The 25,132-nt window shown below is 42.9% G+C and overlaps 1 long non-coding RNA gene across 1 annotated transcript in view; it reads right to left on the bottom strand.

Annotated features, from left to right (window-relative positions):
- Positions 1–24,405, bottom strand: part of LOC144252666 (uncharacterized) — a 64,660-nt gene extending 40,255 nt beyond the window's left edge. The window contains exon 1 of the long non-coding RNA XR_013343033.1: positions 23,663–24,405. This is a non-coding gene — a long non-coding RNA (uncharacterized LOC144252666). The remainder of the gene's footprint in view (positions 1–23,662) is intronic.
- Between the last annotated feature and the right edge of the window lie 727 nt (positions 24,406–25,132).

Below are 25,132 nucleotides of genomic sequence, written 5' to 3' on the forward strand. Positions count from 1 at the left end.
AAATTCACTCCATTGTGATTTGGTAGCAGGAAGGGTAAGCCAGCTGGGTTGTGCTCACGTATCGCAGCCTCACAGAGGGCAAAGGTGAGTTAAGCACACACACCACATACTCAACACCTGGGAGAATCCACTGAGGAAATGAGCAACACAAAAAAAAATAAATAAATGCAGCCTATCACTTAGATAAATCTCAATGTAGGTAAAACTGAAGTGCAGTTTCTAGAAATGCATGCGTGGATAGGAAACCATTAAGAACCATTAAAAAAGTAAGAGCAGGGGCTGGGGTTGTGGCTCAGGGGTGCGAGGCACTGGGTTCGATTCTCAACACCACATAAAAATAAAATAAAGGTGTTGTGTTCAACTACAACTAAAAAGATATCCAAAAAAAAAAAGTAAGAGCAAGATTTGCCGCTTAGAGTGAGAAAGTAGTGAAGATAAAAGGGCACATCAAGGGCTTTCAGGGTGCTGAAATGTTCCCTTTCCTGACCAGAAGTTCACAAATGATTTTTTAAAATATTGATTGAACTGTAAATAGATGTTTCATTATCTTAAAAAGGAAAGAAAATCAAGTAGGAATAGGATGGATCTTCTTAAATAAACCAGGTAAATGAAAAGAGCTGTTGGACTATTCCTTGCAGGGCTCCAATGGCTGTTAGCACCAAAGAGGATTTTGTATAATTAACTAAGCCTTCAAGGTAGCAAGTCAAATCCAGAGCCCTGAGACTGCGTGACAAAGTGCCCAGTTTAGATCTGTAACACCAACCAGGAGAGGATTTGATTCTCAGAGCTTAAATCCTGCTGCATGTTTAACAACTATTTCAGTTTCTCCTCTGACCTTCCTAGCTTTCCAAAGCTCAAATGAGATGCAAATACCTCTCTCCCTTCCAGCAGGGAGGGGCTCTCAGAGCACTGGCAGGCTTCTCACCTGGATGGGGCAGGGGCGCTCCTCCAGACATTCATCTGCACTATTTTTTGGATACACCAAGTCATCTTAAACTTTAATGGCATATTTAAGTTAGAAGAATACTCCACTGTGAGAAAATTAGGTCCAACAAAAAATGAACCCAATAATGAACAATTTATTAATTACAAAAAATCAACTATCAAGAAATCAACTACACTGTGGCACACATGTGTAATCCCAGTGCCTTGGGAGGCTGAGGGGGAATTCCACGTTCAAGGTCAGCCTCAGCAACTTATCAAGACCCTGGAATTGGTGGGGCAAAGTACCCAAGAAAAGAATGCTCACCGAGAAGGGACTGGACTCCAGATTCCCACACAGAGTCACTTGGAGTTCCTGGCTGAATGACAGGCTATGTGCGCTCCTGGTGAGACTCCAGGAAACCAAGCAAAGAACAACTACTGGGGAAGAGGAGGCTAGAAAAGGCCAGGAAAACCAGGTTCCAACATACGGAAAGAAGAGAGCTGGGAGGACACCAGCAGACACAGCAAAGCCACTGGGCACAGGGCTAACCTAGACCCAGAGTGAAGGCTCCTCCAGGCAGAGGTCTTCAGACTTTTTATGCAAGTGCCAGAATCAAGATTCCAGACTTCAGAGGCTACACAGTCTATCCACCTTGGCCACTGCAGAATGAAAGCAGCAAACAACACATGAATGATGTGGCCGGGTTCCCAAAGACTTAAGCAGGGGCCACATTTGGTCTGCAGGCCACAATGTGCCAATCCCTAACCTAGATCTGTTTTTAAAAAGAAAGAAAACGATCCTTGAAAGAATGAAACTGATTCACAAGTAAATGAACTTCCTGCCAGAATAAAACTCAATGCTACCATTTTAAAAAGACAATAAAATGTGGATCCTCAAAACGTAACATTCTTTAGACTATCACTATGGTCCATCATGCAACCAAAATCACTAGATGTAAGCAAAAGCAGGAAAATGTGGCCCATAGCTGTTAGTCAGCTTTGCATCACTGTGACCAAAAGACCTGACAAGAACAACTACCAGATGCCATAGGAGAACAGAGGCAAGCTTGAAGACAGCACAACAGAAACAATCCAAACTGAGCAAAGAAAGGGGTCCTCAGCAGAACAACATCAAGCATCTAAAATAAGCATAACCAGAAACTGAAGAGGAGCAGGAAGAGGAATAGAAAAAATGGAAGAAACAATGGCAGTACATTTTACAAACTCTTGGTAAAAAACTGTACTCCTACAGATCTAAGAATCAGAATAGGCACATCATAATCCAACAACCAAATTCCAATAATAAAGAGAAAACTCCTAAAAGTAACTGAGGAAAAAAAAGACTCTTTACATTCTGGAGGGAAAAAAAAAACAACAATGAGAGGCCAGGTATGGTGGTACACACACATCATCCCAGCAACTCGGAGGCTGAGGCAAGAAGATCAAAAATTTGAGGCTAGCTTCAGCAACTTAACAAAGCCCTAAGCAACTCAGTGAGACCCTGTCTCAGAATAATATATATATGAATAAAGTCGGAGGCTGGAAATGTTGGTTAAGTGGTTAAGTGGTTAAGCTCCCCTGGATTCAATCCCCAGTACCAAAAAAACAAAAAACTCCCCAGTGAGAACCCTCCCCAGGATGGTACAAACCAGGGACAGAAGAGCCATGCTAGAAGGAGAGCTGCCAACCACAAATTCCACATCCAGGGAAAATACCCTTCAAAAATGAAGGTGACATGAAGACATCCCCAGAAAGGCAAGAGCTGAGAGAACATGCTGCCAGTAGACCAAGACTGTGAGAATGTTGGCATCCTCCAGGCTGAAGAAGACGCCAAACTCACAAAGGAGTACAGACTGGAAATGGAAACATGGGAAGTGTGATACATTTTCTGATTTTGTAATTTCTTTCAAAGATAACTATTTTATACAAAGATAACACTGTAGCATGGGGTTTATAACATACAAGTAAATCAGATATCCATACCAAAAAGAGAGACACAGAGGGCTGGGGCTCAGTGGTAGAGCGCTTGCCTAGCCATGTGTGAGGCACTGGGTGTGAGTCTAAGCACCACATAAAAAATAAACAAATAAAGGTACTGTCTCCATCTATAACTAATAAAAATATTTTTTAAAAAAAGAAGGATGGGCTGGGGATGTGGCTCAAGCGGTAGCGCGCTCGCCTGGCATGCATGCGGCCCGGGTCCGATCCTCAGCACCACATACAAACAAAGATGTTGTGTCAGCCGAGAACCAAAAAATATTCAAAAATTCTCTCTCTCTAAAAAAAAAGAAGAAGAAGAAGAAGGATGCAGAAGTCTGTCATCTCAGAGTTCTCATGTCACTTGGAACGGGGTGTGACATCTTAGCAGACAAACTCTGATAACATTTAAGTTAAGGATGTAATGCTATAAATCTGATTTGCTATAAACCACCAAAATATTAAAACAAGAGAAACACATCTAATACACAACAGAGGACTTATAATAGGGCAATTTTTTTAACTAACATTAAAATCATCTTGCAGGTTTTAAGTATTATAGCACAGAAGCTAATGTAGCTCAGTGCTTGCCTAGCATGCACAAGAACTCCAGCCTAGGGGAGGGGGGGGATTACAGTATAGGAAAATGCAAACTTTTTTAAGTATAAGTCTATCTATCCTACCTCCCACTCCTGTCCGTCTGTATCTTTGCATACATTTTTACATAGATGAACAATTATTTTATAAGTATATGCGCCTAAAAAAACAAACAAACAAAAAAAAAAACAGGATCACTAAGAAATCTTCCAAATTAACAAGTGAATTACAACCCTGTCAGAGGACACCTGGAATGTGGTCTTTCAAACACCTCTTTAAAAACCCTCTGATGGGCAGACTCACAGACTCTGGAACAGGAGTCCCCTGTGCTTCTCCTTTGCTAGCAAAGCAATAAAACTTCTTTTTCCATTTTCTTAAGATAATAATAATAATTTTAAAATAATAAAAATAAATAGGAACATATCATATAGTCTGTTCTATGTCTCATTTGTTTTTATTTAATAAAATATCTTGGAAACTTCCCATACCAGCACATATAGAGTGTAACTCCGCTGTCTTTACCAGCAGCACTGAAATCTATTGACTGATGTACCACATTTACATGATCCCCTCTCTACTGATGGCAGAGTTATTTGCAGTTTATTTGCATTCAATAAATACTAAGTAAGCAAGTGGATGAGTGCTGCAATAAACATTCTATGGAAAATTAGGATAAAAGCCAGTTTTTCATATTTGCTTGGATTTATTATAACTAGATTTTAAAATAGGCTTACAATTGTGTAAAGATAAAGGCAGAGTCATTCATTTTTTAAAATATTCACACTACTTTCAGAATGCATTTCTATGGAAGTCACCAAATGAAAGAAAAAATAATATATAGAATCTCCTTAGCATAAAATGCCTCTGGAAGAAAATTCTTTTGCATAAGGGACAATCGGACCACTCCTTCTCAAATACATATAGTTAAGTGAAAACTACAAAAAAAAAAACCTCTAATATGGTAATAAAATAGATTACAAATTAGGAGTTCCTGCCCAAAATTAAGAACAGCAATATAAAGCACTGACACAGCACCAGGACATCTGATCATCAACACAATGTTAAGGCAATAAATAAGCAAGGGCCAGGGCTCAGCCCTACTCAGCAGGACCAGAGAGTGTCAGGGATTGAGGACAAGGGAACAAAGCCAGCTCCAAGACTACTGTAACCTTTGGACACACTTTTGGCACCTGAGCTCCTTGAGGGCACCTGCAGCAGACACAGCACGTGAAGCCCCAGGCCACTCTGTGGTCATCGCTTGATCCCTTTCATCACAGAACCCAGGCAAGGGTAAGAAGGTACCCCAAACACAAACACAGAAGAATGTGAATCAAACCAAAACTCACAGGTGAAATTCAAGTTCTAGATCTTAGCAACAAGTTCCTAGGCTTTGCTTTCAGAGAAGGGAATCCCTGGACAGAATAAAGAAGAAGCCCTGCAAACAAGATGAGGAAACAAAAGACCCAAATCCAGGCGGCAGGAAGTGTGGTTTCAGACCCACTTCCAAATTCCAAAGGTCAGCCCCACATCTGCCTCCAGGTGAGAATGGAAGAATTTCCTACCTGAAGCGCACTTTACCTGGAACAGTGCTGGGTCAAGGGAATGTCAATGTTCAAATGGGGAAGTGACAAATGCAGAGTAGAAGAACCAGAGAGGCACATACAGCAGCAAATAAGGGTTTTTAGGACATGTCCAAAAAATTCCCTGTTAAACTCAAGCAGTTCACCTCACAGACCACGAAGTAGAGCAATGAAAATGCTCACGTTGGTAGCACCTTCATTAGAAATAGGGCTACAATAATAACTATCAGATCCTGAAAATTCCACCCCAGTTAGATCCTGAAAATTCCCAGAACTGTTTGAACAAGAATACTCATTCTGAATGAAATTAATCTGACCACTAAAGAAAGTGTGAAAGCTATTACTGGATACCTAGTATCTGGAGTGATGGCTTATAAGAACAGATTCATTTTCCGTAGAGCATTCACAAACACTAACCTAAAGAAATATGTCATAAAGTCTAGTTTTTTAAAAATTTTTTTTGTAGTTGTTGATGGACAATACCTTTATTTTTATGTGGTGCTAAGGATTGAACCCAGTACCTCACACATGCCAGGCAAGAATCCGCCACTGAGCTACAGCCCCAGCCCATAAAGTCTATAGTTTTTGATGAATCTGCAATACTTTCCCTTCATTCAACATGAGCAAATAGAACAAGGATCTTAGGAGAGCTCCTGCCCTAGGCCAAAAAAGGGAAAAGATGGAGAGAGAAATCTAAGCCATCCAGCTTGGGACACCCACTAGGATGGTGTTTGTTGAAACTTTTGCCCCCCACCAACTGAAAGAAATCCTAGGTATGGCTAGCTGCCTCAAGAGGCTACAGTTTCTACTCTTTTATCTTCCAAATATTCAATCACTTACAATATCTAAGCCACCATACACAAATAGAATGGGGTGGATTATTAGCTTTGCCACATTGAGCATGTGGACAAAAATACAAAGAGGCTCAAGCCAGTGCCCTCAGAACTATAAGGAAGGCCATTTACTGGTCCCTTGTTTCCCTGCAATCCCAGGTCCTTCACAAGTATTACCCCCACTAAATCCCAACACTGCACCATAAGGCAGGCAGTCTAAGACCCAGTTTGCACATGTGAACACTAAGGCTAGAGCAGACAGCTAGAGGGCCACAGAGACAGCCTGGACCAAGGTCAGCCACATGCCAAAGTACATCTCTTAGATTAAAAAACTCTGCAATCCTCGGAAAAAGTTCAAGACAATCCACCTCTACATCAGGAGAGCCGTTAGAAACCACAAAAGCTGCACCCTGAGAATTAACAGGGAGCAGTGTGGGCACTAGGAGTCCAAGTTGTAGGGCACTAGGCTGGGACTCCTGGCTCTGTTACTTAATAGTAAAAGTATTCCTAAGGTTGGCTGACCTCTCTAAATAACCTCGGGTTACTCGACTCTAACAAAACCCTGCTAGTGCTGGACTAGATAGATGGATCCATGCCGAGAAATGTTTGCAGATATGAAAGGGACACAGAGTGCAGAGTGAGATGGCTCTGAGAACTGAGCCCCTTGCCCACCTCCACCCTCAGCGCAGCTTCTCCTGCCTTCCTGTGTCTTTAATCTTTCCCCTCTGCTGGCTCCTTCACAAGGAAGCATTTGTTTACTGTTGCCTCCACAGATACTCACCACTGTTGGGAGGGGGCTGTGCCAAAGCTGCCCTCCCCTTGCCTCCTAAACAACTAGTTATTTCCCAGCAATCAGCTTCTACTAAACTACATACTTCATAAAAACATATGTAGCAAAATCACCAAAAGCACGTGGTTAAGTCATGCAACAAATGGTTACAAAGTGTCTACTATGCGGCAGACACTTCCCAGAAGTGCTACACACCTGGGAGAGAGCCTTCGTGCTTTTTCTACCCGGCTGCTTCCAGCGCTGGCCTTGCAGAACCCAACTCCACGCCACGATGGGAAAAATGCAGATGAGTGCAACTACCTTGAAACAGATCAGTGGAGTCCACTGAGGCTGAGTGCATGTCCCAGCACCCAGCCTTCTGCTCCTACACTTTTACCTAGGAGAAATCAGTGTGCAGGTTCCCAAAGGATGCATAGAAGAAGGGTCACTGCAGTACAGTCCTAACAGCATACATGCTAGACGCACAGGAGAAGCCAGCCGGAGCTGTAGACGGTGGACGGCACACTGAGCTGAGAGTGAGCATCTTACACAGTGCAGCAAGTGAGTCACGAGGTTCAGGGGAAAGGACCGGACTGGCAATCTAGGCCAAGAGGGTGGCTTCCCAGGATGGATGGTGACTGGGGAAGGCACAGAAAAGCCAGGAGGCTGCAGGCTGTGCCTCGGCCTGGCGGCTGGTTCCCAGTGTGCTCCCTCTGTAGCAATTCATAAAGCACTTGCCATGCGGGAGGTGTTCTTGCCAAACCCAGGTACTTAGGGTCCCTTAAGGTAGACTCTCTTTAAAAAAAGCATAAAACCAAGTCTAACAAATATCAGGATCTCAAGAAAAATCAGAAGATAAGCCCCTTCCTTAAAATGTTTACATGTTTTAGTAAATCTCATTGAAGTGAATATGATCATCGTCTCCCACAAACGCTTCCCATCTTACCCAGGATCCCATGCACCCCGGCGCCCCCTCTACACTCCAACCAGCCAACCCCTCCTCCCTTGGGGTGCAGCCAGGTTCTCCCTCCTTCAGGGAAGCCCTGTGAGCAGGGATTCCTCTTCTGAAACCTGGTTCAGCTGCTGCTGTGCCCTGCAGGGCTGAGTGATGTAACAACCCTACACAACTCCGAAAGCGTCTCAGGATCAGAACCCTGTGGCAGATTCACTAGGCTGATCTGCAGCGTAGTTTATAATTCCTTTCAGGGTTATGAACTGGGTCTATACCTTCACATTCCCTCAGAGGAAATGGTACAGCAGAGGCACTTACAAAGAAGTCAATAAGTAAAACAAGAAGAGGTCAATACCCAGCTGCACGACAAAACAGTTGGAGTGCCGGCAATGGCCTAGCATTTACTGGCACCTGCATTCTTCCACAGGCAAGAATGCAGGACCCAGGAGACTGCCTGGCTCCAAACCTGTGCTCCACCCTCCACCAGGTAGGTGACCCTTAGCAAATAATTTAACCTCCTTGCCTCAGTGTCCTCAGTGTAAAAGTAGCTGATAGGACTGCTATAGCAGCTAAAGGGACTGTTGTATGGAAAGCCTAAACGATGCCTGACCAAGGATGTACTACCTCAAACTACACCAAGCTTACTAGGACCCTCCAGAAGCAGGAAAGATGGTAAGAGCTAGCTAGTGTGGGGGACAATCCAGTTCTCTTCCTAGCGTACATCTTATTGTAATGTCTCAGCTCTTACGAGGGCAAGGATATCAAAAAGGTATAGTCAGAAGAGCTGGGGGTGAGGTCAGGTGCAGTGGCCATGCATGTAATCCCAGCTACTCCAGAGGCTGAGGCAAGAGGATGGCAAGGTCCAGGCCAGACTCAACTACTTAGCAATAAAACTCTGTCTCAAAAGAAAACGGAAGCCAGGCGAGGTGGCGCACGCCTGTAATCCTAGCAGCTGGGGAGGCTGAGGCAGGAGGATCAAAGCCAGCCTTAGCAAAAGAGAGTCACTAAGCAACTCACTGAGACCCTGTCACTAAATAAAATACAAAATAGGGCTGGGGATGTGGCTCGGTGGTCGAGTGCCCCTGAGTTCAATCTCCCATACCCCACACAAAAAAAAAGAAAAGAAAAAGGTCTAGGGATATAGTTCAGTGGTAGAATATTTGCCTAGTGTGCAGTATTTGCCTAATATACCCAAGGCACTGGATTTAATCCTTAGCACCACAAAAGAAGAAAAAGGAAGCCAGGCACAGAGGTACACACCTATAATCCTGGCAATTCAGGAAGCTGAGGCAGGAGGATCACAAGTTCAAAGCCAGACTAGCAACTTAGCAAGAACCTGTCTCAAAATAAAAAATAAAAAAGGGCTGGATGGGCTCAGTGGTTAAACACCCCTTGATTCAATCCACAGTACCCAAAAAACAAAGAAGAAACTACTAAAAATATATACAGTCAACTTTTCATATCCTAAAATTCTGCATCCATAGACTCAACCTTCCAGGATCAAAATATTCAAAAGAGGGCTGGGGATATAGCTCAGTTGGTAGAGTGCTTGCCTTCCACGCTCAAGGGCCTGGGTTCAATCCCCAGCACCACAAAAAAAAAGAAAAAAAGAATATATTCAAAAGAAACATCTCTACTGAACATGTACAGACATTTCTCCAATCATTATACCCTAAACAATGCAGCTGAATAATTATTTACATAGCCCTTACATTGTATTAAGCATCATAAGTAACACAGAGGTGATTCGAAGTACACGGGAGTATATGTGTGGGTGATTTGCAAATACTACACCATTCTATGTAGACTGAGCTTCCTTAGAGTTTGGTACCCACACAGCAGGGGGTGGTCCTGGAATCAATCCCCCATGATCCAACTACATTCAAAATTGCCCACACAGTATGACCCTGATCTTGGGGAGTGGAAAGTCCTGGTTCTCTAACAACATCCATTTGTTATATGGAATACATAACTGAGTGCTGGGGTGGTAGCAGTGCTGATGATAAGAAACAAAGCCAGGTCAAGCCACACAGTAACAGGAGCTGTGGGAGAAGAGAAGCGCCAGAAGCAGCATCTCCTAGGAGGCCTTGGGAGAGAAGGTGAGGCCTGGCTCTGGCTCTCACCCCCTGCCTCTGTTCATTCTACTCTCTTCCACGTACTGCCTCAGAGCTCCTCTGTCCACCCTCACACTCAGCTGCCAGGGCCACTAACACCCTGCCTCCTGATGTGTGTCCACATCTTCCCCAGGAAACTGGTACTGCCTAAAGAGCAGGAGCTGTTGGTTGGGGGTACAGCTCAGTGGTATAGCATGTGCCTCATCCACACAAATCCTAGCACACACGCACAAATCAGTAAGTATTCACCAATGTATCTACCATGGTGCTTGGCACACAGCAGGTTCTCAATAAATAGTAGTTAAACTAAATTCCACAAGTCAATTGTTTGAAAATTAACTGACCTTTTCCTGTGTTACTCCTCCTAAGTACAGAGATTTTCATCTCCCCCACCATGCACTACCCACTACACCAGCAGGGGGCTCAGGCAGGTGCCCTGTGCACAACAGATACCAATGAAGTCCAATAAGCAGAACTCCTTAATCATCACCTTGTCAATAAACGGCCTATGGATAATTGCTGCATTGTGCTTCCACTTGACTTTTTATAAGGATATGATTTTTCTCTAATAAAAATTCCTCAAGGCCATAACCATATCTTATATCCTTTTATGTCCCACACCGCCCCAGGTTCTGTCCCAGACTTTATATGTAATGGTCCTATGATGTTCACAAAAGCAGTGATCTTAGGACTGGGGTGGTGGCTCAGTGGTAGGAGAGCACTTGCCTACGATGTGTGAGGGACTGGGTTTAATTCTCAATGCTGTATATAAGTAAATAAATATTATTAAATAAAGGTTCATCCTCAACTAAAAATATGTATATTTTAAAAAAAGTGATCTTCCCACAAAACACTGACAAACCCCAATCCTCACCCTCTAATAGTACAGGTGTGTGCACTTCACTGTACATACATTTACCTCAAACATCAATACAAATAAATATCAACTCCTTAGTGGTTTCATTTCCCAAGAGGCATGGGTTATGATTCAGAGACTTCTGTGCACGCCAGCTTGAGCAAGTGAGTAGATGAGGACCTTAGAGTGGCTTCTCACTGGCAAGGAAGGACAAGGCAAGCACAAAAGGGGAAGAGCAGAGCGTGCCTTGTGGGAAAGGCTGCACTAAAGCTATCTCTGTGCTCAAGGTTCCCAGCATGGAGTGAGCATCCACAAACGCAGACCTCTCCATGAGACCTCTTCTGCTGAGGTTCTGCCAACAATGCGCCCTGCCAGGAACAAGGCACAAACCCAACGCCCAGATCACGGCTGCCAGATTCCACTCTCCACTAACAGGAACTGGCCTCCTTGGGGAAAAGGCAGATTCCAGGACTGAGCAGAAAATGCACAAGGTGAGCCTGGAACTTCCAGCTGCGCAGAAGTAAGTACGTGTTCAACACTGGCATGACATAAGGGCAAAGGAGGTCCCCACTAAGCAAGAAAAGTCAGTAATGACAGTAATGAATCAAAAGACCAAAGGTGAGACTATTGAGACCAAGCAACATGTTTTCTGGTACAATGCTCTGAAAACTACTACACACTGCTACCCAAAATGCGAACCTCAATCTGAAGATGAGGAATTGGGGACATTCTACAAAATGAACCCTTTAGAAGCATCAAAGTCTACAAATTCATAAGACAGAAAGTATAGCAGTGAAGTCAGGTGCCTGGCACACACCTAGACTTGGGAGCTACTTGAGAGGCAATGGCAGGAGGTTTGCTAAAGCACGAAAGTCGGAGACCAGCCTGGGCAGCACAGCGAAATCACATCTGGAAAGGAAGAGGAAAAGAAAAGCAGGGCACCTCGGTGGGTCTGAGGATGGGAGAGGACAGAATAAGGGGCTGGAATTTATTATAGGTGGAAAGTTCCAGAGACAGTAACTATACAATGCTCTACATCCAAAGGATGGACTGGATTATCTCAGGTGTTCACTACAGGACAGAAAGCTGGCCCACCACACCCAGCATCATAAATGCACCCAGTGACACTGAACTGGGGGGTGCCCTCAACAGGGACACTGGGCCCCAGCTCCTTCTTTTCACTGCCCAGCAGTTCTGGTGAAGCAGCTTTGCTCCTCTGACGGCTGCAGCCATGGTGTGCTGCCTTGCCTCAGTCGTAAAAGCATGGAGACAGCTGACTGTGGACTGGATTATCTCAGGTGTTCACTACAGGACAGAAAGCTGGCCCACCACACACTGCATCCTGAATGCACCCAGTGACACTGAACTGCACAAGAAAAAGCTAAATGGCACCCCTTGCCACAGTAGGGAAAATCAAAGTCAGAAAATTTTTAAGAAACTGTAGATTCAAACAGGTTACATTTCAATTTAAAAGATTCTATATACTAAGACTAAGCCTGGAAGAGGACAGAATTGGTAATAAAAGGACATTATTGGTCAAACAGCAACATTTTAACGTGAACTGCAAGTTACTAATAGTATTAAATATCAATGACAGGAAAGGGAAACAAGGAAAACTACCCCACTTACAATGGCCTCAAAAAAATAAAAAATAAAATACCTGGGAATCAACTTAACAAAGGAGGTGAAAGGCCTCCACAGCGAAAATTACAGAACACTAAAGAAAGAAATTAAATAAAACCTTAGAAGATGGAAAGAACTACCTTGTTCTAGATAGGCAGAATTAATATTGTCAAAATGACCATTCTACCAAAAGCACTATACAGATTTAATGCAATTCCAGTCAAAATCCCATTGACATTCCTCATAGAAATAGAAAAAGCAGTCATGAAATTCAACTGGAAAAATAAGAGACCCAGAATAGCTAAAGCAATCCTTAGCAAGAAGAGTGAAGCAGGTAACATCGCTATATTTAAACCATACCACAGAGCAATAGTAACAAAAACATCATGGTATTGGCACCAAAATAGACTGGTAGACCGATGGTACAGAATAGAGGACACAGTATGATGGCTGGGTAAAATTAAAACCTGTTATCAATGACTGTCTCCTCACCAGCTGTTTCCTGTTCTGCCTCTAAAGGTACAAAAATTCTCTGCAGAGTCACACCTTCCAGTGCCTGACAAGTTCAAGGTTTAACAACTTGTTATGACATTAATGCATATTGATTAGACAAAGGCACCAAAAACATACACTGGAGAAAAGATAGCCTCTTCAACAAATGGTGCTGGGAAAACTGGAAATCCATATGCAACAAAATGAAATTAAACCCCTATCTCTCACCATGCACAAAACTCAACTCAAAGTGAATCAAGGACCTAGGAATTAAACCAGAGACCCTGCATCTAATACAAGAAAAAATAGGCCTAAATCTCCATCATATTGGATTAGGCCCCAACTTCCTTAATAAGACTCCTATAGTACAAGAATTAAAATCAAGAATTAATAAATGGGATGGATTCAAACTGAAAAGCTTCTTCTCAGCAAAAGAAACAATCAGTGAGGTAAATACAGAGCTTACATTTTGGGAGCAAATTTTTACCACATGCACATCAGATAGAGCACTAATCTCTAGTGTATATATAGAACTCAAAAAAACAAATAACCCAATCAATAAATGGGTCAAGGAACTGAACAGATACTTCTCAGAAGGTGATATACAATCAACCAACAAATATATGAAAAAATGTTCATCTCTAACAATTAGAGAAATGCAAATCAAAACTACTCTAAGATTTCATTTCACTTCAGTCAGAAGGGCAGCTATTAAGAGTACAAACAACAATAAGTGCTGGCGAGGATGTGGGGGAAAAGGCACACTCATACATTGCTGGTGGGACTGAAAATTGGTGCAGCCAATATGGAAAGCAATATGGAGAATCCTTGGAAAACTGGGAATGGAACCACCATTTGACCCAGCTATCCCCTCTCCTCAGTCTATACCCAAAGGACTTAAAAACAGCATACTATAGGGACATAGCCACATCAATGTTTATAGAAGCACAATTCACAATAGCTAAATTGTGGAACCAACCTAGATGCCCTTCAGTAGATGAATCGATAAAGAAAATGTGTTATATACAAACAATGAAATATTATTCAGCATTAAAAGAGAATAAAATCATGGCATTTGCAGGAACATGGATGGAGTTAGAGAATATAATGCTAAGTTAAGTTAGCCAATCCCAAAAAAAACAAATGCCAAATGTTTTATCTGATTTAAGGATGCTGATTCATACTGTGGTGGGGAGCGGGGATTGGGAGGATCAGATGAACTCTAGATAGGGCAAAGGGGAGGGAGAGATGGTAGGGGGCATGGGGTAAAAAAAGATGGTGAAAGGAGATGGATATAATTACCCTAAGAACATGTATAAAGACACAAATGCTGTGAATATACTTTATATACAACCAGAGACATGAAAAATTGTGCTTTATATGTGTAATATGAATTGTAATGCATTCTGCTGTCATATATAACAAATTAAATTTTTTTTATTTTTTAAAAAATATCAATGACAGGGCTGGAACTGGAGCTCAGTGGTGGAGAGTGCTTGCCTTGAAAGTGTGAGGCACTGGGTTCTATCCTTAGCACCACCTAAAAATAAATAAAGATATTGTGTCCATCTCAACTTAAAAAAATATATTAATTTAAAAAAATGACAAATGTCTTGGTTTTTATAACTGCACTGGGGTTACATAAGAGAATGACATGTTCCTAGGAGACATCCATATTTAGGAGTAAAAAGAGACAATGTCTCCAACGAACTCTTCAATGATTCAGGGAAAAAATATGTTTTCACATATGAAAATGGAGACTCATAAATCAAGCAAGATAAGAGGTAATCAACTGGTGAATCTGCCTTAAGAGTATAAGGAGGGCTGGGGATGTGGCTCAAGTGGTAGCGTGCTCGCCTGGCATGTGTGCGGCCCGGGTTCGATCCTCAGCACCACATACAAACAAAGATGTTGTGTCCGCCGATAACCGAAAAATAAATATTACAAAAAAAAAAATCTCTCTCCTCTCTCTCTCTCTCTCCCTCTCTCCCTCTCTCTTTAAAAAAAAAGAGTATAAGGAAGTTCATTATGCTATTCAACAAACTTGTTTTTTTGGGGGGGTACTGGAAATTGAACTCAGGGTACTCAACCACTGAGCCACACCCACAGCCCTATTTTGTATTTTATTTAGAGACAAGGTCTCACTGACTTGCTTAGTGCCTCACTTAGTAGCTGAGGCTGGCTTTGAAGTCACTATCCTGCTGACTCAGCTTCCTGGGACTACAGGCTGTATCACGGCGTCTGGCCCAATAAATTTTCTATAAACTTAAAATTACACCAAAATTTGCTGAGGTTGTAGCTCAGAGGTAAAGTGCCTAGCATGCGTGAGGCACAGGGTTCGATCCTCAGCACCACATAAAAATAAAATATATTGTATACACCTATAACTAAAAAATAAATGTTAAAAAAAATTTAAAAATTACACCAAAATTTAAAAATACAAAATGGTACTAGTCAAGAACAAACATCATCTGAACAAAGTATGATGGCTGGGTAAAATTAAAACCTGTTATCAATGACTGTCTTCTCACCAGCTGTTTCCTGTTCTGCCTCTAAAGGTACAAAAATTCTCTGCAGAGTCACACCTTCCAGTGCCTGACAAGTTCAAGGTTTAACAACTTGTTATGACATCAATGCATAATCCAATAATTTACCAAGAATGGCATTTTTCTATGTATTTAATTAAAAGAAAAAGGTTCAAACTTCACTCCGCTGAAACAGAGAGACCCCTGTACCCTTCTGGTGTGTTTGGAGTAAAGGTGGAGAGTCAGCAACCTGGAGTCACCACCCACACGTAATCCACACACCACCTTGTTAAGACTGTAGCTTTAGCATCCTACATGGCGATAATGAGGAGGAAGCATTCATATCCATTTCAGGACTCTTCTACAGCACATTGCTCAAAATGGAAAATGGCACATTTTCGTAAAGCAGGGTTTTTTTATAATCTAGGTGGATGGTTTTCTTTCACTCCTGAGACTCACCCGAGACACACTAAGAAAAGTTCACATTTCAAGTACAATGAAGAGAGTGACAAGACCACCAGATGGTCAATGTCCCGCTCCCAAGCTCTGTGCACTCTTTAAGCCCCACATTCTGACCAGACTCCAGTGATTCTACCTTCTCCATGTCCTGTCCTCCGGCCTTACTGTGATTGCCTCTTTTCGGGTTCAGTGACCTCTCACCTTGAACACCACAGCTCCCTCTCCTCTTGGGATCACCTCTCCCCAAAGCCTCCACTCTACCCATAGCCCCTGAGGACAAAAATCATATTTGGCATTCCCCAGCTTACACCTAGAAGCAGCTCCCCAACCACAAGCACATTAAGTCATTGGTTACTGAGTTTACTACTGGTCAGTATGAAAGCTTATGTTTCACAAAAGTACAACTCAGATGATTTCCTACTTAACATAAAACCAAGGTGCTCCTGGTAATAGCGTCATTCTCCCTGCAGACATCATAACCAACACATGCATCAGTGTACTATAATTAGCTGCTGACTTGTCTCTGTCCTCCTGGGCACAGCATGCTGCAAGTGAAGTAAAGACTTCTGTCTGCCTCCTCACCAGATTGGGTCGATTCTCCTCCACTCAAAGATCCTACTGGGTAGCAAGCAGTGATACCCCATTTGGACACAGTGGAAGTCTGGAGGCCCTGCCTGCACTGTAAGGCTACATGGCAGGCAATGCCTCTCCAAGACACTGACTCTTCGGAAAAGCACTCCCAGCTCCAAGTCTGAAGCCCCCAACAGTTACACAGGCAAAGAGAGAATGGAAAGAGTGCAAATTATTAGGTCTTCTGGGCTCCAATCTAATGTCAGTTTCAGTCACTGTCTGACATTTTGGCCAACCACCTCATCTCCTCAAACCCTACCACTTGGTTTACATCTGATGCCCACTCTTTTAACCATGCTTACAATTCTCAAACTTTTGCCAGCGGCCCCTTTACACTCTTAAAGATTCCTGGAGGGGGTCTGGGGATGTGGCTTAAGCGGTAGCACGCCCGTCTGGCATGCATGCGGCCTGGGTTCGATCCTCAGCACAACATACAAACAAAGGTGTTGTGTCTGCCGAAAACTAAGAAATAAAATATTAAAATTCTCCTCTCTCTCTCTCTCTCTCTCTCTCTCTCTCTCTCTCTCTCTAAAAAAAAAAAAGATTCCTGGAGGGGCTGAGGTTGTGGCTCAGTGGTAGAGTGCTTGCCTAGCATGTGCAAGGCACTAGGATCTATTCTCAGCACCACATACAAATAATTGAATAAAATAAAGATCCATCAACATAAAAAAAAAGATTTCTGGAGACCCCTGAAGACCTTTTTTTCATGAGTTAATATTTATCATCATTTTCCATGTTAGAGGTTAAAACAAAAAAAATAATTAATTAATTCACTTAAAAGTAACTCTATAAACTCATTATGTATCAAACAATATTTCTATGCAAAAAATATCTTCAGAAAGTGCTAGTGTGGGCTGGGGACATGGCTCAGCAGTAGAACACTTGACTAGCACACACAAGGCTATAGGTTCAATCACCAATGTTTTTTTGTTTTGGGGGGTTTTTTGGTGCTAGTGAGATAAGTGGCACTGCTACATTCTTCCAAATCTTTTTACTATGTAACTTCAGAAAATACAGCTGGGGTGGCTGGGGTTGTAGCTCAGTGGTAGAGCACTTGCCTTGCATGTATGAGGCACTGGGTTCAATTCTCAGTACCACATATAAATAAATAAATTAAATAAAGGTCCGTCAATAACTAAAAAAAAAAAATTTTAAAAGAAAGAAAGAAAATACAACTGAATTCTAACATTTGTTTCCACATTCATTTTGTTATGATATGCTATTTTGGTTGAAGTATAGGAAGAAAATCTGACCTCACAAAGAAAGACACATGGTTAGAAAGGGCAAGAGTATCAGAGTGTCCAAACAACTAAGAGCATTCTCCTTTGATTTTTATCAACACTGAGTGAGAGTTTCTTAGACTTTTGTTGCAACATCTATCAATGTGAAAGCCTATCAGTGAATAGTAAAATCCACTGGTCTAACTTTGAATGGATTACTTGCCTATGAATGATTTTGCATTTTCATGGATTGGTCATTTTGAAATACTGGTTTGCTGAATCATGCAGATGTTTTCAAATGTAGACATAATTCATTATACACCAGTCAAAAAATCACATGCATGGGCTGGGGTTGTGGCTCAGTGGCAGAGTGCTTGCCTCTCACATGTGAGGCACTGGGTTCGATCCTCAGCACCACATAAAAAATAAAATAAAAACAAAGAAAATAAAGATATTTTAAAAGTTACATGTATTAATATCACCATGTTGTCATCATAAGAGTCTTTAAGTATCAGGGAGTTGGGGGGCTCACAGGAAGAGATACAAGTTTTCCAAAACTCTAATTGTCATTTGAAAGCTCAAATTTTCTCATTGGCAACAAATATTGCCAGTTGTTTTTCTTAAAGTGACAGTTCACTTGCTCATATCTGAACATGTGCCTGTCAACTGCCAACATTGATGTCCAGAGCAGGCCTGTCAGCACTCCTTTGGGGCACCTGGTATCCAGGGAAGCAGGAGCTGGCCTGCAGCCTCGGCTCCTCCTCCAGACAGCCACTGGGCTCACATGTAGCAGAAAGGTCATTATACCAAGAATTGAAAGGTTGTGGGCTCCAGAGTCGAGATTCAGTAAAACTAATTATTTTCACTGCTTTATTAATGATATTCTCACATGAAACTAGAATTTTCTTCACTGTGAGTGCATGGCAAAGAAGACAGGAACCACGGCTACAGTTTGCACTGCTGCCTGGAGTCGTGCTAAGACACCACAGTCTGATTCACTGTCACTTTTGCACCATCAGTGCCAGAATGGGCAGGGTGTAAAGACCAATAATGTCTTCTGTTACCATGAGACAGTCCTGACACAGGAGCCCTGGGAGCACAGGGAACACTCTGCAAGTACACTGGGCTAAGCTTGGACTCCAGCATCATTCCCAGTCTGCTTAACACTGGTCTCCCATTTACTTCCAGGTAACCATCACCACCTAAATTATTCTCCTAATATATCCTGTTTGAGAGCCCATAAGCTCTCAGCCTTTTAGTTGAAGATTACAACCATTTGGGGGGTTAGATTGTGGCTCAGTGGCAGAGCACTTGCCTCGCATATGTGAGGCACTGGGTTAGATCCTCAGTACCACATAAAAATAAATAAGGTATTGTGTCCATCTACAACTAAAAAAAAAGAGAGATTTTGACCATTTTGTATTTTGCTTTTTTCCAACTAGGCTTTGTTTCTCAAGTTCTGCTTCTTCTCAGTGCCAGCCATATAACCTAGTGACTTTAGGCAAGCCATTTAAATCAAAGCCTTAGTTTCCTCATCAGTAACAGAGATCAGGATCCCTAAGTAACTAACTATAATAATGTTGAGCCTTAAGAGATGTAATCTGTGTGGAAGTCGTTTGTACACTGTTCACTTTTCCATCAGTACTTTTTTATTTTTTGGTAGTACTGGAAATTGAACCCAGGGCCTCGCACATCAGGGCAAGGGCTCTATCACTGAGCCACATCCCTTTTTATTTTTTTATTTTGAGTCAGGAACTTATTAAGTTGCCAGGCTGGTCTCAAACTTGCAACCCTTGCCTCTATCTCCTGAGTCACTGGGATTACAGGGTGGCCACCATGTCTGGACCCTTCAGTATATTTTTGCTGCATCCCTACTATGCACCAAGCACTGTACTGTAGACTAACAGAGTAAGGAGCATGGAGGATGTCAGGGAAATTTAGTGATCACAAATGGCCATAAGTGTCTGGGTAGCTGCTTCAGATGGGGCAACCAGGGAGGAGGAGTCAGGTGTGCAAAGATCCAGAGGGAAGAGCATCTCAGGTGTCACTATCCAGGAAACAGAAAAGGCAAGTAGGCGCCAGACACAAAGTCTGCCGCCAGACCGGAAGACTTTGTGAGCCAGGAGAAGAGTGTGCTCTCTGCCTCAAACTCTTAGGAAGCCAGGAAGAATCTGATTTAAACCTTTAGAAGACCACTATGTGCAGTGCAAGAATCAGAATGTACCTGCAGTCATCCAGACAAGAGATGGTGGAGCTTAGGCTGGGAACACAGCAAGGACACAAAATGAAGGAATATGTTTTGGGGGTAAAGGTGATAGGATCTACAAATGAAAATGGAGGGTGATGAGGAGAAAGCATCAATGATAAACTCTAGATTTACAGCTTGAATAACTGAATGAATAGCAGTGTGGCATGTTATGAAGGGGATCCGAGATGGTGATGGAGTCAGAGCATCATGGGCATGCAGATGGCATTGAAATCACGGGCCTGATGAGGCTGCCACTCATCAGAACTAGCCAATTAGGTGTCAAACAATAAAGGAAACTGAGGAAGAATCCAGAGTTTCAGGGAGACACTGAGGCCAAGTGAGTAAAGAACTGTACGAGGGACAGAGTGGTCAACTGCGTGGAAGGCTGCTGAGAGGTCACATAGGTTAAGACAGAGAAGGGGGCTGGGATTGTGGCTCAGTGGTAGAGCGCTCACCTAGCATGTGTGAGGCCCTGGGTTCAATCCTCAGCACCACATATAAATAAATGAAATAAAGATATTGTGTCCAACTACAACTAAAAAATAAATATTTTAAAAAAATTTAAAAAAATTAAAAAGACAGAGAAGGGACCTTGATTCAGCAACAAACAATGACCACATAAAGAGCAGTCCCAGGGGCATACAACAGAGCCTCCCAGAACAGCTGAGGGGAGGGTGCAGGGTGAAGGAGAGAGGCAGGGAGATGCAATACCACTCAGAAGAGGGTCTACCTCGGGACTGCCCATCTGCTGTTTCTTGAATGTGTCCTCTCTGCCTCCTCCAAGCAAGGTTTATGCTCACAGGATGGCCACAAAGCAGCGCCCCTGAGCCTAGACACATGCAGACAGAACACGTGGGCCTGTGATCCTGCCCACATGCACACACATTTGTGAACGGCCCAACATGCATGTAAAGGGCATGTTTATCAACAGTCCCACACACATGCAGAGTGTGTCAATGGTTTATTTCAGAGCAACAGTTTTCAGGCCTCCCTGATTCCATCCCACATCTTCCAGGCACAAGATCCATCTGAAACCAATTATCCCCATGCCCACTTTCCAGTAGGTAAACAAACTGTAATAACTATAAATTACTGTAGCAAAACACACATGGGGGAGATACATATATTTATGTACCTGTTTAGCCACGAGTTTATAAATGATTCATTTTGAACTGTAATTTATGTACGTCTAGTTATTTATAAATTACAAGCCAAAACACTGTTAATACATGTATGCATCATTCACTATACACAGAATTAACCAAACAACAAACTAATTTGACAATGACAATATCAAACTAATAGTAACTTAGCAATTAAAATGTGATAATAGAAGTATCTGAAAACCAGACTGACTAAAAACAAAGACAAGCAATCCTAGTTGAGAATGAACATGTGCCATAGCTGGAAGGATGGCAGATGCTGAAGGGCAGGAAAGTCTCTTGGGGTCATTAGTCAACTTTGGTGAAGCTATAAATTTAGGAATCTGTAACAAGGACACTAACCAGGACACAGTATCTAAGCACTAACACATATATAAAAACTATATAGAATCCACATCAGTCTCAGGAAGCAGAAACTGAGCTTGCACACAGGGCAGTGAACAGTCACCAGGAAGTGGTACCTGCAGCTCCTCATACAGCACAAGCAGATCCACAGGTGCTGCTTTACAAAGGCCCTGCTCCATCAAGTTGAAGGAGCCCCAGCACAGGTTGGCCAAGAGGCGGGCTGCTCACAACGGCCAGAGTTAGACCAGCTGCTAATCATTGCAATGATAGAGCAGAAGTCATACATGGGTAACCCACTGGACAAAAACTGCCCCACAAATAGGGTTTGTTCTGCCTGTAGTGTACAACTGCTTTTGTTTTATAATATCTGAATTAGTAGCTAAGATTTCAAAACTGGAAAACTTCACATTATTTAAAAAAAAAAGGCTAACCAAGGCCCAGCTGCCCCTTTAGCTATGACACATAAGCTCCAGAGCTGCAATGTTCCCACCTTCCAAAAAATGATCATATACCACATCAGACATCTGCAGCCATTTACCTTTGAATCTGTGCTATTATTCTTCTTAAATCTGGCTTGTTTCATTCATTCATGCTACCTTCCTTCAAACTCTTAGTATCATTTGGATTTGCAACCTTTGTCCTAGCAGGGCATGCTGAAAAGTTCTCATGGTCTACCTGAGGAAAGAGACTACAAGAACTCTTTAAGACACCAAACTCTCACGTAGCTAAAAATGTTAGCTGTTGATTTTCTGCTTCATTGCAAAGATCACAAACAGCAAACCTTCTCACCTGCTCTTTTCTGAATAGCAATCTTGGTAGTTACTAAGATTCACAGAATCCTTATTTTTCTTAATAAGAGCTTCTGAGGGGATGTTGACCATTTATAAATTAATGTTTAAACTAAAAGATCGAAAATATATCCATTAATCAGTTTTGAAAAAAGTTTTGAGCATAGGTTTAATGTAGCAAAAGGAACAACATTTCAAAAGAATGACATAAGAAGGCTCTTTGAGTAGAACAGGAAAAAATTAAAGAGTTGCTTTAAAATAAATTTCTTTCCATCTATGCATAGCAACCACAAATGTTTTTAACTATATAATTAGTACTAAAGATGTCCATAAGATAGACTTATACAGCCTTTCACAATGACAACTTTACTCTTTAAACTGCTTTTGGATGAAACAAATTTTCCTAACCTTTCAAAAGTAAGCCAAAACAACAAATGAAGCACTGGTTAACAGTGAGTGACTGAGCCAGGCTCAGTGGCCCACACCTGTAATCCCAGCATCTCGGGAGGCGAAGGCAGGAGGATTGCGAGTTCAAAACCAGCCTCAGCAAAAGCAAGGTGCTAAGCAACTCGGTGAAACCCTGTCTCTAAATAAAATATAAAATAAGGGTGGGGTTGTGGCTCAGTGGTCAAGTGCCCCTGAAAATTTTCAACATCATATACTAAAAAAAAAAAAAATCCTCTATAAAAATATACATAAGCCTAGAGCAAGTCACACACTGTCAGACTAGCTTTTCCTTTTATACCACTGAAATGTTCACACAAATAAAAGCAACTTAAAAGAAAACAAACCATAAAAAGACATATTATAAGTGTACATAGGTGAGATATATTAGCACTCTTTTGCTTTGGAGACAAGGGAATAGGTAAGGGTTGGTGAAAGGCAGATTCAACAAAATTGACTGTTTCTTTCCTACCTACCACCTACTTGTAATCACTGTCCACAATCCAACACCATGAGAACTCCTAAGACCTAGACCCAAATGCTAACCCACCACACCCCAGACTCCCTAATTTCCACTGGAGAAAATGTGTCCAAGTTATAGCAACAAGAAAGCACATATAGGGAGTAAAGTTTAGAAGACTAGGATGAAGCTCACTGCAACTTTAAAAGAAGTTTGCATTAATTTGTTACCAGTTAAACCTTTTCCAGTAGTCTCCCAGTTTCCTGGCGTAACTGTAACAAACTTTTGCACTTCACCCCACTTAACACTACATGGGTGAGAAAATTTTTTTCCAAGTTATCTTTCTTCTAAGTATTAACAGCAATAAGTATATCCAAGAACATGTAATACTTGCAAAGCTGTATTTTTTAATTTGCTTAATTTTTATTGTCTGAATTAAAATTTCGTTTTCATCCAGTGAATAACAGCTAATCAAAATAGCCTTTCCCATTTTCAACCAAAAACTGGAATCAAATAGTTTTTGCTCTTTGGTTGGTTTGCAACACGAGTGGGGGGGGCTGGGGGAATAATACTGACACTTTCTCAGCGACACTCATTCTAAGTCTGAACTTTCTTCCCTGGAAAAACTACCAAGTGCAAGGGGTGCCGTGAGAATCCACTTACCCGATCCTTCATCGTCCAACTCTGAGCTAAGGATTTGGAGCCTTCGATTTTCTCGCAGTGCCTCTTTTTCATAAAAGCCAGAGGCAGGTTCCAATCTGTAAGATCGGCCTCGTCTTCCTCCCCGAGTCCCAGAAGGGGCGACTGCAGCATCTCGGACTCCATCAGGGGGGGAGGGGGTGGGGGAGTCCTTGGCAGCAAGCGCTGGAGAACCTCCAGCCTTAAAAACTAGTGTGTACCAGGATCACTGAAATAAGATACAGAAACAGGAGGGGTCGGAAAAGAAATGGATGGAGAGTTTGCGGAGATCCTTATTCAGCAAAAAGTCCGGGACCCTTTCTCTTAACTCTGCGCGGGAAGTCGAAGTGGGGAGGGAAGAGCCGGTGGCAAGTGGGGCAGCCCAAGGAGCTCCGCACAGACACACGCACACCGGGGTCCCAGGCGGCGCCGGCTGTCCGAGGCTCTCAGCTCCCGGAGGGGCTGCGAGCCCAGCTGTCAAGGGCCGAGGGCCTCCAGGCCTCGCGACGACCCCGCTCTCGGCCTCCAACGCCTCGGCAGACCCAAGGACAGGGACGGGCAGGCCGCCCGCCCTTGGTGCGGGTTCGCCGACTGCGCCAACCGGACCGAGGCCTCCGGCCGAGGGGAACAGGTTCGGCGCGCCTCGGGTCTCGCGCGAGCAGTCTCAGCCCTGCGGGTCCCGCACTCGCCGGAGCTGCTGCGGCAGGAGCCAGGACCAGCCCATCGTGCTCGCCTGCCGCCGGCTCCTCAGCCCCGGGTCCCCGCGGCCTGACTGGCGCTGGCCTTCGGCCCCGTGGCTTTCTCCTGCCGGAGGACGAGTCCCTAGAAGCGGGCGACACCGACCTGCGGAGAGAACGGGCAACCTGGGCTTGCTGCGCTAGAGGAGTTTTGCCCTCTGGCTTGGAGCTACAGTGAAACTCCTCTCATCAGCACATCAAGGAGGACGCCATGTTGCCAAGGCCCGGCGTGCACCGCAGTCTACGGCGTGGCCGGCGGGCCAAGCCTCTGGGAGCGTTCTTGCCGCGCTTCCCAGAACGCGGGCGAGTATCCGGAGTTCCCCTCCGGTTACCCTGGTTACAGCGGTGCCACTTTCGTTGGTTCACTGCAGATACGGGCTGCGAAAGTCAGTCGTATGAGTGAAACTATGTCCGTTGAATTATTTCTTTTAAAAAGGTTTTTATTATTCAGATGAAGGTACACGCTTCTAAATTAAATGAATCGACCACCTTGCTTCTTCCAGGTTTTGAAAAGGCAACGAAAGCTTCTGAAAGAACCATTGATAATATGATAAAAATTTATTTTTGGCACACGGTTTCCCACAGTATCGATCATATTTTTTTTTAATTTTTCCATAGAAAACCAAGTGAAAAAGTTGTATAGGATGCAATTTTTTTTTTGTTTAATCCATTTTATTTTCTGAGCAGTTTATTCTTATTTTGATACAGCTTTGCATGT

Source organism: Urocitellus parryii, unplaced genomic scaffold (assembly GCF_045843805.1).
Source record: "Urocitellus parryii isolate mUroPar1 unplaced genomic scaffold, mUroPar1.hap1 Scaffold_49, whole genome shotgun sequence".
NCBI lineage: Eukaryota > Metazoa > Chordata > Mammalia > Rodentia > Sciuridae > Urocitellus > Urocitellus parryii.